The sequence below is a fragment of the Pleurodeles waltl genome, chromosome 4_1, assembly GCF_031143425.1.
Source record: "Pleurodeles waltl isolate 20211129_DDA chromosome 4_1, aPleWal1.hap1.20221129, whole genome shotgun sequence".
NCBI lineage: Eukaryota > Metazoa > Chordata > Amphibia > Caudata > Salamandridae > Pleurodeles > Pleurodeles waltl.
The window spans coordinates 879,416,112-879,429,368 of NC_090442.1; positions in this window are offsets into that span (position 1 = coordinate 879,416,112).

Genomic DNA, 13,257 nt, shown 5'->3' on the forward strand with positions numbered 1-13,257 from the left:
TGCATGTGTGTCACTCTTTTCCCCCCTCCCCTTCCCTGTCTACTAGGTGCTGTACTCACCATGGTCGTCGTCGCCGCCGTTGGTGCTCCTGATATATGAGAAGATGCACCAGCATGGAGAGAACGTGCAGCTCGGGCTCCACGGCGTCCTGGTTCTTCGTTGAGTGTCAAGAGGTGAGTGATTCCCCTTCCAAGTACTGTTTCCGCCGTGTTTTTAATGGCGTTGATACCGCCCCGGAAAAGCTGGCGAATGGGTGTGTTGTACTGGGGTGGGCAGTACATTGTCTTCCGCCTGTCTGTTGGCGGTTACCGCCGCGGTGTTTGTTGCTACCGCCGTGGCAGTCGGAGTGTTAAAGTGGCTGTATGTTTTGGCGGTTCCCGCCGTGGGCATGATCCCATTTTTTTTACCGCTGGCCTGCTTTAACACCGACCGCCAGGTTTGTAATGAGGGCCAAATTCTCCTGTTCTACTGATTGGATTTATGTTGTTCGTGTATCACTTTATTTATTAAAATGTACTCAATATTATTTACTAAAACATATTCTATTTTTCTAAATTGGCTTGGGATTGTTTTGTATTGCATTTTTACCTTATTACTATTTATATGCTGCATAAATACTTTACATATTTCTCTAAATTAAGCCTGACTGCTTTTGTGCCAAGCTACCAGAGGGTTAAGCACAGCTTGATTTAATGACTTTTGCAGATCACCCTGACAAGGACTGTGTTTGCTGCCTGTGTGAGCTTCCACCCCAGCCTCAGCCAATAACCCAAAGTTACAGTAACTAACATGAACTTTCCTTACCAGCGACTCACCACAAATATCACTCATGTACAAAATGATTGCAGAAGCACCTCATATCCACCTATGGGTATGGGATGTGGTTTGTATAGTTTTTGGCAAGAGCTAAGGATGCATACTGCAGTTCTACTCACCTCTAAGAAATAGAAACACAGGTGCCAAAATGCAAACAAAAAAATCTAGACCTGATGAGATGCGCATGCATGGCGCCTGGGAACGTCAGAACTCTGCTATAAAGTATCTCTTCTCTTTATTGGCCATTCTCAGAAAGGGAGGTCTTCTTGCTTTTGTGACGAAAGTGGTAACTATAGAACTGTGTACTCTGGGGACATATTGAAGACGCATAATTCAAATAAAGAACTAAGGTTTCCTATTTAGTAAAATCGAGTCAATGCATTAAAGCTGATCTTATCAGCCCGCATCACTTCACTAGAACGTTACAAAAGGTGAAATACAAATCTAATAGCCTAAAATACTCACAGTCAAGAAGTGGTAGACATCCCGCGTTCAAAGGTCAAAGGGGGAAACAAGTCCATGCTGTAAGGAAGTTTCTAATTGTTTACTGTCGCGTTACAGTCTATTTTCATGATTACCTTGGGTTCGTTGACGCAATTTAAAATAAACCGTGAAAAATTGTTACTGTAAACAGCGTGATGTGATGGGTGTAGGTAGAAGGAAATGTGTTCGCTGTGTGGTTTGCTTTGTTTGGGTTCATTGGTGTGCTTCCTGTTTCTATAGCAGTTAAGCTGCAGAGGAATTTATCATCTAGCCTTCAAGCTTTCATGTAAAATATCACCTCAGAAACAAAGCTACGGCTTATGTGTGTAGGTGTTTTATATCCTTTCTGAACAAGTAAGACAGCAAACAGAAAGAAGTGAGCAAGAAAAAATCAACACGAAACGGACATCGCAGGAGTCTTTTTTTGAGCGTGGCTCTAACCCAGATAGTGTTCTAATAAGCACGTTCGGCTTCAAAGCACTCGCCGTCTCGCGACTGCCTTTCATCCTCAAACAGAAGGTGAAGTGTTGTTTTTTCACCTGCCTCAGGTTCCTTACTTCCCACACTGTAAGGTCTTTCTCGATACTATCCTGGTAGATGCTTCATGTACATAGTTCATTTTGAAAAGAGGGCCCTCCAGCACGGAAATTCTGATGCCCCTTGAACGTTCCATGGTAACGCACTGGCCTGTATTACCTAGTGGCAGTCACCGCTAGGTTTATATAGTTTCCATAGGAAATGCAGTTTTGGTTTACTTAGATCTTTGGTGCCATTGACGAATCGCTACAAAACTTTGCAAAAAGGGCTGCTTTCTGGCTAGTTTGCACATGTGAAGGTTTCGGTGATCTGTCAAAGGGGCTGAGAAAAAAGGGGGATCCCAAAACGTGTTTCCCCATTCACTTTTCCATAGGAACTTTAGACACAGCTACAGCCCAAATCAATAAACGGATTTGCACCAAATTTGCCAAAAAATTAGATAATCGCCCAAAATAAGGGATTTTTGTAATTTAGGGTAAATATGTTCAGTAGTTGTTGAGCAATTAAGGTTAAAAAAAATGTGTCTATATCATGGAAGTGAGGATCCCTGAGGCGACAGATCTCATGCTGAGATCTGATTGGCTGCCAACACATCAGCAATGATGTGTCAGCAGTGATCCTAGGTTTCGGGGCTTAATTCTGAGTGCTAACAAAAATAATAAAAAAAGACATAAGGGCAGGGTAGGAATACAGTGACACCCTAAAACTCCAGGTAGAATCCCAGAGGTACCCTGCCTGTGGCCAAAAACCTTTTGAAAAACGTTTTGCTGTAAATTCACAGAGGATCCATGAATCTGCTGCAAAATTGCAAAAAACAATAGAGGTTCCTGTGCTTCTTTTTAGTCCCCCTTTCAAGGTGGGCCAAAGTAAGGGGGTGGTTATGGTAGGTTTTTACTTTGGAGAGTAGGGTGCATGTCCCCCTCCCAAACCTCTGAGAGGCCCAGTGGCCCCACCCCCCAGGGCTGTGGTAAAAAAAGGAGGAAGTGGGTGCATGTCCCCCGCCGGAGTCTAATTGCCCCCAGTGAGCCCTCCTCCCTAAGTTTTAGATAGGCCCTAGGGACCTCATCCACTAGGGCCATAACAGAAATTAAAATGGCAGGAGTCAAGTGTCCCACACTCCCTGAGCCTTTATAGACCCCAAGGACCCCCATTTCCTGGGACAAGGACACAGTAGTTTCCCTTTCCACATTAGTGTGGGTATGGAAACATACACTTGCTGCTGCCCAGCTGGAGCATTTTTAAATCTCCTGCCAAGCAGGAGCAACATGCCTCCCTATCTGCAGCAGCACGAGCAGGGTAGGCATGTCTGCCAGTGGGAGATTTAAACATACTTCTGCCAGGTGTGAATGGACTTGTGTTCTATTTTCCTGCCCACACTCCTGCAGGCAGGGAAGCAGAACAGATATTGCTCCTGCCCAGAGAGGGGAGCATGCAAAACAATGCTGCTTCCTCCAGGCAGGAACAATCCCAGCTCCAGCAGCATGCAGGGAGACAGCTGTGGCTGTAGCCACTAGTGTGTGGTTTGTGGGTCACAAAGGGTACACCTTTGGCAGAGCAGATGGTGTTCCCTAGGCAAGAGAAGGGTTAGGGAAGCGGGTGAGTCCCCTTTACCCCTAAGGCCTTAGGGATGGAGTTCCTGGGCCTAATAAGTCCCGGGGGGGGTGGGCTGTGTGCATCCTCCTGATTTGTTTGTCGTGTGGGTGCCCCAGATGGGCACCCTGGCACTAATCTATAATTTAGAAATCTCCCAGTGGATGGGGTCTACAATACGCTCGGGAAGCCATTCAGCCCCTTTCACCTTTTTAATGGAATTAGCCATTGGAGATGGGGTACCTGAGGCAAATTAAGTCTAGGGGTGGGGGGCTGCAGTCCCATTTACCCTTAATATATATTTTTGACTACGGGTATGTGATTTCAGGGGCCCAAGGGCCAACTCTACTCTGTGCACACCAAAGGCTGTGTACAGTGTGGGGTTGGCAGCATGTGGGGGCCTTGGCTGCCTTCTAGTGGGTGTGGCTAACCCCCTGCTGTGCACGGCCAAAGGCATTGTGCAGAATGGGGATGTCTCACTGCAGGGTGGATGGCCAGAGGGCCTGGCTGCAGGCCAAGTCCTGTTGCCAATATTTCACCACGCATGGCCATAGGCCTTGCTCAGCATGGGGTCGGCTGCCTGTAGTGGGCTTAAAGCCATGTGGGTTGGATTTACTCATTGTAACAAAATATTACTTTACTTTTAAAAACCTTGGAAATTCACTGAAAAACCCAAAGGTTAAAGTAATGTTATAGTATGTGACAATTTCAGTGACAGCATAATGTTTTAAAAATACAAAACCACTGAAATTCACCATTTGTGCTTAGCTCTGGTAACTATACCTCATGCCGTAAGGTACCTATAACTTGTGCCCTCGCCAGACACTGATGACCACCCTCCCATATTACATCACTCATGACATCTTCAATGATGTCATGAAAAAATAAACACTGCGTTATTTGCAATGAAAATATTGATGAGAAAACTGTGCATGGTGGGGGCATTAAAGTTGAAAATGTGCCCCTTTAATCTCCATCTAGGGAGTTGGGACACATATGAAGGGTCAATGAATTATCATGAGGGTCTCTAACAAATGAGGCAATCCTCTCTCAGCATGCTCAACTATGATTAATAATAACTGAATACCAAAATGACAAAAATCCAATCAGTAGAACTGGAAATATGCAATTGTAAAGATTTTGGTGAAAATAGTGCCAAAAAGCACAATGCGCCAACTCTGGATATTTGGTCACGCTAAACTGGGACAAATTCACAAGTTCAGGCTGATCCGAATGGAGCATGGGATGGCTATAGGGACCCAGTGAGGCCCTCTGAACAAGAGTACCTTAAATCCTGGTTGCGAATAGTTGCAAAGTCGCTTGTCGAGGATGCGCTGCACAGTCGAGGTGATACAAGGTTCTGGTAATAGATGTGTCATGCAGCGTTGGATTTGAGGAGTTGTGAGTCTGCTATGCAAGGTCCTGCAGAGTCATCTAGGATGCCTTCAATGTAGGGACTTGCAGTGCAAAGTACTACTTCAAGGATGCATCGCAAACCGGCTGGATCTGATGAATCTGCAGAGCTTGCGATGCAGAGCCCTTTGTCGTTGTCAAGGCTGCTGTTGACAAGAGGTTTGCGATGTGAGGACCTTTGCAGGGATGCATCACACTGTGGCGGTTCCAATGAGACTGAGGGCTGCAAGGGTGATGCAAAGTACTGGTGCTGAGAAAGTAGAGGTGATGTGGCAGTTCTGCTAGGGATTGCCAGAGCATCATGGTGCCCACTTCCAAGGTTCTAGAAATGAGCTGGCACCATTTGGCAGTGTAGGACTCACAGATTGAAGAGTCCAGGTGCTGGATTCAAGATTGTTGAAAGCCTGTTATGTCTCTGAGGCTTCTAATCAGGAGGTCAGCCAACTAGCCCATGGAGTCACTCTAGGATCCTGGGTTCCTGGATGAAGGTCCAGTCCTTTGCACCCAGGCGAGAGAGATGCAAGTCAGCACATCAAGACAGGAGCCCTTCAGAGCATCTGTCCAGTGGAGTGGCAGCCCTTTCATCAGCACATTAGTCCTTCTTCCTGGTGGACTCCGCAATTCCAGAAGTGTATGCATAGTTGGTGCCTGAGGTGCAATTTTTATATCTGGTGTCCATTTTGCAGTGTAAAAACCTCCAGAGGATTCCACCCCGAGAGGTGCTTAAAATTTCCCACTTTCCTGCTCTGGCGCCAGATTGTGTGCTGTCAAAATGGACTAGTGTCAAACCCCTTTGTGGAAGTGCTCAGGCAGGGCCATTGTGAAATGCGAGTGTGGTAGTTGACAGCTCTCACCTCATTGACTGAAAGTGCCTCTTTCTGCAACACTTAGCTTCCTTTTGTCTCACTGCCAGGGAGCAATACACAAAGATCAACTGCCAACTATACCTAGTCACGTGACCTAGGATAGAAGCCACAGACTCAAATGGTTAGGACAAGAAAGTGTAATCTTTTTAAAAGTGGCATTTTCAGAGTGGTGACTGAAAATCCCACTTCACCATTAAAAAGGGCTTTTAATTACAATGCTTTAGGCACCAAACTCAAGCTGTCTACCTGACACCAATAAAAAATTACAGTTTATTAAATGTAATAGGGTACCTCCAAAGTTATCCATTGGGAGAGGTAGGCCTTGCCGTAGTGAAGAACAAATTTAGGAGTTTTACATTACCAGGGCATGTAAAACTGTCCAGCCTTTAAGTACAGTGAACCTTGCCCTCTGGGCTGTGTAGGCCCTACCAAAGAGGTGACATAAGTATGAAAAGGAAGGAGCGGCCCTGGGAAGAAATTGATCTTGCCAGAATAAAATGGCAGCTTAAAACTGCACACACAGGCTGCATAGGCAGGCCTAAGACTTGTTTACGTAAGTGGGTGGCACAATGAGTGAGAAAGCGTGGCATTTAATTTACAGGCCCTGGGTACATATAGTACCACTTTACTGAGGACTAACCAAAACCATTGCAATGCAGTACAGTACAAAATAAATATGCTAAAAAGAGGCACGTATGCATGAAACAAACATGACTCCTAGGCTACAGAATTGGGTGAAAGCTAGCCCCGGGTAGAAAGGTATGGATAGTTTACCCACTGGGGTGTAAATAACTATGGCATGCCGAGTAGATCTGGCTGACTACTGTGTGTTAAAATCAATAAAAACTTGAATGTGTGAACAATAAGTAAAATACAATTAATCTCATTGAAATTCCATCAAATAAAAGAGATGAGTCCAAGAGCAATTTGAATAAAGTGCAAAGGATATTGCCAAGGAACATGCAGGTTCAACAATCTAGGCCAGTGGTTCCCAACCTGTGGTCTGGGGACCCTTGGGGGTCCGCAAAGCCTTCTGAGGGGGTCCGCGACTGCTTAGAAAATTAAAAAATATTAACAAATATTAACAAATTAGGTCCCCGGCTTCCAGCAATGACTCAGGCGGGGGTCCCCGGATTCCAATGGTGATTCAGTGGGGGTCTCTGGGTTCCATTAATGTTAAAATGGGGGTCTACATAAATCAAAAGGTTGGGAACCACAGGCATCTGAAGGCCCTGACCTGCCAGTAGGCTATGGATCACATGGTAAAGCAGGAGAAAAACTATAATATAGCAACGAGTAATAAATGGTGGTACAGCAAAAATTAAAAAGCAACACCCCGGGGCCTTAGTGCATGGAGTGCGTTGGCAACAAAGTGTTTTTCCTAACTGGTGAAACCTACCCTTAGGAAACGAAATGCAGGGGGATAAAGTGCGAAGGGTATTACCAAGAAGGAAAGCAAGCACAGCAATCTAAGCTTTTAAGGGCTCTGTTCTGGCAATGAACCGTCATATAAATAATAGAGGTGGGAAGGGACATTGGTGAAATTACAAGTGATGAATGTTAAGGCAGCAGAAATTTGGAAAGAGCGCCCAAAGCTCGATGCAAGATTTCATGGGCGGTGCCTTGGCCCCACGCACATCAACACGAACTATTAAACCGCTGATTATGGAGTCAATTTACAAAAGCATTAACAAGTAATTGAAGTAGTACTGCAGGAATACTCTTTTACCTACATTTTATGTTTTTTGTGAAACTTCCTTTTAGTAAAAGTTCAGAGTAGGGAAAGCCCATTCCTTTTGTACCAGATGTATGCATACATTACCTGAATATACTTATTTTATTCCCTTGCTAGATGTTTTGGAGCCAAATTCCAAAGTCAAGCCCAAGTACATAAAAAGTGCATCAGAAGACCAACTTTATATACTCCAAAATGCCTTTGTAAATAAGCCCTTTGTTTCACATACAGCTGTACCATCAAATGGTAGGGAATATGTATTGATTTAGCAATACACAGGGGAAAATACTTTAGATACTTCTGTCAAAAATTGGAGCTTATACCAACAGGCGCTTGACTCACTTCCTGTAAATTCTAAAAGGAAGTACATCAATCAGCACGAGATGGGATGCAGCAATGACAGCATGCCTCTGGTGTTTTCTTTCTGTTTAATGAGATGATCTATCTCGTGAAATACTTGTTGTAGAAACCATTGGAGCATTTAGACAGAGCTGGTGATGTTCTAAATGAGATCTTTCATCTCCCAGATAGTGAGCTCTGCTGTACTGAACGGCGCGTGCAGAGAGGCAGTAATTTTTCCTAGCCTATGATGGCGGTAAGTATTTGTCGGTATTAATTGACCCTGAATGTATTTCAGTGAGAGTTCTTTTTCTAAAGAAATGGAAGTTGAAAACGAAACTAATACTCGTGTAGCTACCAGGATGTTAAAACAATTACCCATCTATTAATGATTTTTTGTACCTTGAGTTTGTCAAGTTCGGCCAAAATGACACAACTGATTGAGTTTCTTCTTTGGCTCTTCAAAGAAAGGTAGGTATTAAATACACGTTAAAGCTCGTGGTGATGTGTAGGAAGGTTTGGTGACATCATGACAAAAGCAATTTCTACTAAGCTTCATGCTTCCTAACAGTAGGTCATTGTTTTATGAAATCAATTATTGTATTTCCCACCCAGCACATAGTCTATCTGGTTGCTTGATTTGTGCAACCCTAAGTGCAAGGTTCTACATTTGTACTCAAGAGCCCAACGATGGTGCAACTTCCCCAAATTAATTACACCTGATGCCTCATTATTTCATCAAGCTGCTTTTCCTGTATCTCATTTTGTGAGTTATTTTCCATCGCTGCTTTGTTTCTGCTTCTCACTCTTTACCTATTGTTCCTTTGCTCTTCTTGCTCTAGGTCAACATATGACGATGAAAAGTAAGTTTCTGCCCCAAAAATGATTGCAGATGTCCACCACCTGCAATAAATGGCACAAATTAAGTACTTCTCACTGTACTCCAAAAGCATATTGATGAGTGGAGGGGCTCAGTACAGTATTTGTTCATAAGACGCAAAAACAGGTGGTTTCCTGTAGAGTCGGAAACACAGGGGGATTCTCCACTAAGACTCTTGAAGGGTGAGATATCAAGGAAACTAACTTCTCTGACATACAGCACTGCTAACACAGGTGTTTTAATAACAATTATTAATGAGTATTCATGTATTCTGAATAATGGATTTCAGTAAAAAGTATAATAACGTAGAAAAATAATGCACACATTTGAAAATGTGATTACGATGAGTGGCAGCCAATCTTCACAAAGTGTACTAATTAATATTATTAATATGAAATGTTGAGCATATGTTTGACTAATGTAGTAATATGTCATATTAAAGGTTATGCATTATGTATTAGCTTTATTAGTTGTAGGCCTTCATTTAGGTCTTGGCCTACTTGCCAGGCCTCAGGCCAAGCTGTATTTCTTAACATTTAATAAATGGCTGTCCTAAAGAGTTAAAGTGCGATTTTCCATTGGATTGTGTAAATGTGCTCACTGCTGAGAATCTTTTCTCATGAGAACTGACTGCTAGAAGATGCTGTTCTTGCTAAATGTAACATTATGTAAATAATTGTGTGTAAGACTGACTTTCTCAGGAGGAGAACAATGTAGACACTGACTGGAGTAGAAGCTGCAACAATATTGTTACCTGACAATCCGGACGTTGAGGACATTGAAAGGAAACCAATCAGCGACAAGTGAACAGAATAATGGTAGAATTAATAGATTTGGAGTTATTAGATTTAGTTTTAGTGAATTCAACTTAACGAGACTGCACCGAGGGAAGACAGCCCACTGTCATTTTCTTGCTGGCCGGAAGGTGATTATTTTCTAGTGTGTCTTGACAGGAGACGTGCTTAACTTTATTGCTAAAAGATTTTGGGGGTGTACTGCCATTTGATAAGTTTTGTTTTGACCAATGACTTTGTGTTTCACCACTGCGCATATTAGTTGCTCAATGTTCACCAGTAGCACATGGTATGTTTTGTTCAGTTGAGCCGCCTATGGGCTTTGACATGGCATTAGCCATTACTTTCTGTATTCAGTTTAGCCGCCTATGGGCTTTGACATTGCATTAGTCATTACATTCTGTATTCTGCCTATTGGCTTTGACATGGCATTAGCCATTACTTTCTGTATTCAGTTTAGCCGCCTATGGGCTTTGACATTGCATTAGCCATTACATTCTGTATTCTGCCTATTGGCTTTGACATGCTGTATCCAGTCTAGCCGCCTATTGGCTTTGACATTGCATTCCTATTGGCTTTGACATGATGTATTCAGTTTAGCTGCCTATTGACTTTGACATGCTATTAGATATTCTGCCTATTGGCTTTGACATGATATTATATATTGACATTGCATTTTGTATTCAGCTCAGCTGCCTATGGGCTTTGACATGATATAAGACATTGCATTTTGTATTCAGCTTAGATGCTTATTGGCTTTGACATGACACTAGACATTGCATTTGATATTTAGGTTAGCTGCCTATTGCCTTTAACATGACATTGCATTTGATATCTAGGTTAGCTGCCTATTGCCTTTAACGTGGAGTTAGACATTGCAGTTGAGAATCCAAGCTGTATTTTTCCAAGCTGTGTTTTTGCACCAGAGAACCAAGATGTTTTTCTCACAGTAGACTAGACATGATAAGAGAGAGTACATGGGTGTTGTTTTTTCTTCGCTTGAGCTTGGGAACAGGAGTAGTCTTGGAGACCTGGCCAGTCTCCAAAAGGCTTGCTCAGTTTCCCAGGTCTGAGAGGAGGGGGCACACCTTTGTAACGAATGTAACAGGCTGCAGAGGGTCAGATTCGAATCTGCCGGACCTCGTGCTGGAGCTTGGCGCCAGCTGGCAGCAATCCCGTGTGGGTAGATGAATCTCTTTCCCGCGGCTGACAGGGGTCATCAGCTTGCAGACCTTAGAAAGATGAAGCTGTAGATAGTTCCCACACGGTGAAGTATTTGTTTTGCTTTGCATTCAATATCTTATAAATATAACCTGCTGTGTATATTGCAAACTGATATATTTTGTTTGATTAACGCGGACTTGAAAGCTACTAATTCGTCATTCATAAATATTGTGGTTGGGGAAGAATTAACAACAATAAAAGTCTTCTTTGACCTCAGAAGTGCATTTCTGTTGTGTTATGTTAGTGCTTAGAAACTAAATAAGAGGAAAGCACTACAATTGGTACCAGAAGTGGGGCGTCGGTCATTAAGAGGTGATTAAGAGGGTGTTGACGAGTTGGTAGATTTCTAAGTGCACACTTTAAAAGTGTAATTGTTTTTGTTGTTTGGAGAAATACAGAAATTGTTTTTTTTGGAGAATCACAGTAGCACGGCAGACCATGTCTGGGAATGCATGTATTGGTAAACTGCCTGATGGTGCTACGAAAAACTGTGAATTGTTTCTGTTTGGGGAATTACAGAAGAAAATGCATGTGTAGCTAAAATGCCTGATGGTGTTTTGAGAAATAATTTCCGTTGTACATATGTAGAAAAAGTGTCTTTTGGAAGTAATGATGACAGAAAGGTCTGGATACCTTTATCTGCTTACAGAGAAATGCAGGAGAAATGTAGGAAGTTGGAACATGAAAATAGGAATTTACGTGAGCAAATTAGCCCGACTGAAAGTTATAAAAGGGCTGTTTTTGAAGAATCTTTCTTGTCCCATTCCAGTAATGAGGGGGTTAAGACAGCTCCGAGCTGCACTGAGTTTTCGTGTGAGCCAGGGTTTTTGGCAGACAAAATGCATTCCTTAACTGATAACACGGAGGAGAGAGACCAGAATGTGATTCACAAGTAAAACGAAGGATTTTAGAGCAAGACACCCTGAGTTTCATTAGCTTGTTTGATTTTTGGAAAAAGAATAGCCCTCATTTGAGAGAAATCCTAACACTTTTGTATATGGTCACTGTGAAAAATAATATGCAGCTGCGCGCTTGTGATTTGGCAAATTAAATAATGCAGACTTTAGGTTTCTGCGCAGTGCAAGAAGGAAATACTTATGTACATGTAAATCAAGAACAAGGAAAGAAAATAGTGCCCCTAGCTAGAATCATACAATGGATCTGGTACTTGCAAGACAGGGCTAGAGTACCACAGGTAAAAGAATTACCAGTGAAATTGTGTGCACCATTTGAATTCGTGTCCACTGAAGATAAAAAGCATGTTTGTTTTACTAATGATTCATTGACTGAAATGTTGCTTTCTGGCACAGGAGAAGGAATGGAGTTGTATAATGTGTGTCAGATTTTAAAGCAAGAGCTACGTGAGATGTGTCATTTTTACGCTGATTTTTGGTTCATTGCTAATGTTTTAGCACCTAACTGGTTCAATTATCTTGCAGATGTTAATGAGAAAAATTCAGAGAGAGAAGTGCACACCCAGAATTCTGCCTTAGTGGGGATGGCTAAGTGGGTGCCCCAGAAATGTGAACAGCTGAGAGAAAAAGCCACTTACAGGTGGGCAGAGATGAGAGAGATGCACATTCCCCTAGTTTTGATAAAAACTGTGCAGCACGCACAAAAGCAATCTGTCATGCAAGCAGTCACAGAGCAGTTGGGGAGAGGAACGTTACCAGGACAGGAATGGCAAAGTGATCAGGTTTTAGGGAGAGTGATTGCTGCAGATTACCAAGGAAAAATCGAAATTATGCTGATACCTAGAAAAGAATCTGATTCATTCAAACAAATTGGAGACAGAATGGCCCAAATTGACAAAAGTGCAGTGAATGGAGGTTTGGTAAAGAAGGAGTCTGCCCCAGCCCTTCTGACAGTGCAAGAAAAGGGAAGCTGTGGTGCAGCAGATAAAAACCTCAGTGCTGATGTGTGGGCTGAAGCCCCAAGTGACCCTCCAGAACCTGCAGAAAATATAACAAAGGGCACCAAAAACGTCCTGCTGATTATAAAACAGGGAAAGAAAGAGGAAGGGTACAGTTTAAATGAAAAATGTTATTTGCAAGAAAAGTCATACTTGTTTCTTTTGCAGATCCTACCACGTTTCGCAACTGTTCCTGAGTGTGCTGTGTGGTCCCCCTTCCGGTGTGTGTGTGGGGTCGGGGAAGGGACCGAATCCCCAACCTGAACCTGGCTGAGTAAAGTGCCAGCACCATGGATCCATTTTGCGCAAACTGGTCAAAGGGCGGAATGTACTGCCATTTGATAAGTTTTGTTTTGACCAATGACTTTGTGTTTCACCACTGCGCATATTAGTTGCTCAATGTTCACCAGTAGCACATGGTATGTTTTGTTCAGTTGAGCCGCCTATGGGCTTTGACATGGCATTAGCCATTACTTTCTGTATTCAGTTTAGCCGCCTATGGGCTTTGACATTGCATTAGTCATTACATTCTGTATTCTGCCTATTGGCTTTGACATGGCATTAGCCATTACTTTCTGTATTCAGTTTAGCCGCCTATGGACTTTGACATTGCATTAGCCATTACATTCTGTATTCTGCCTATTGGCTTTGACATGCTGTATCCAGTC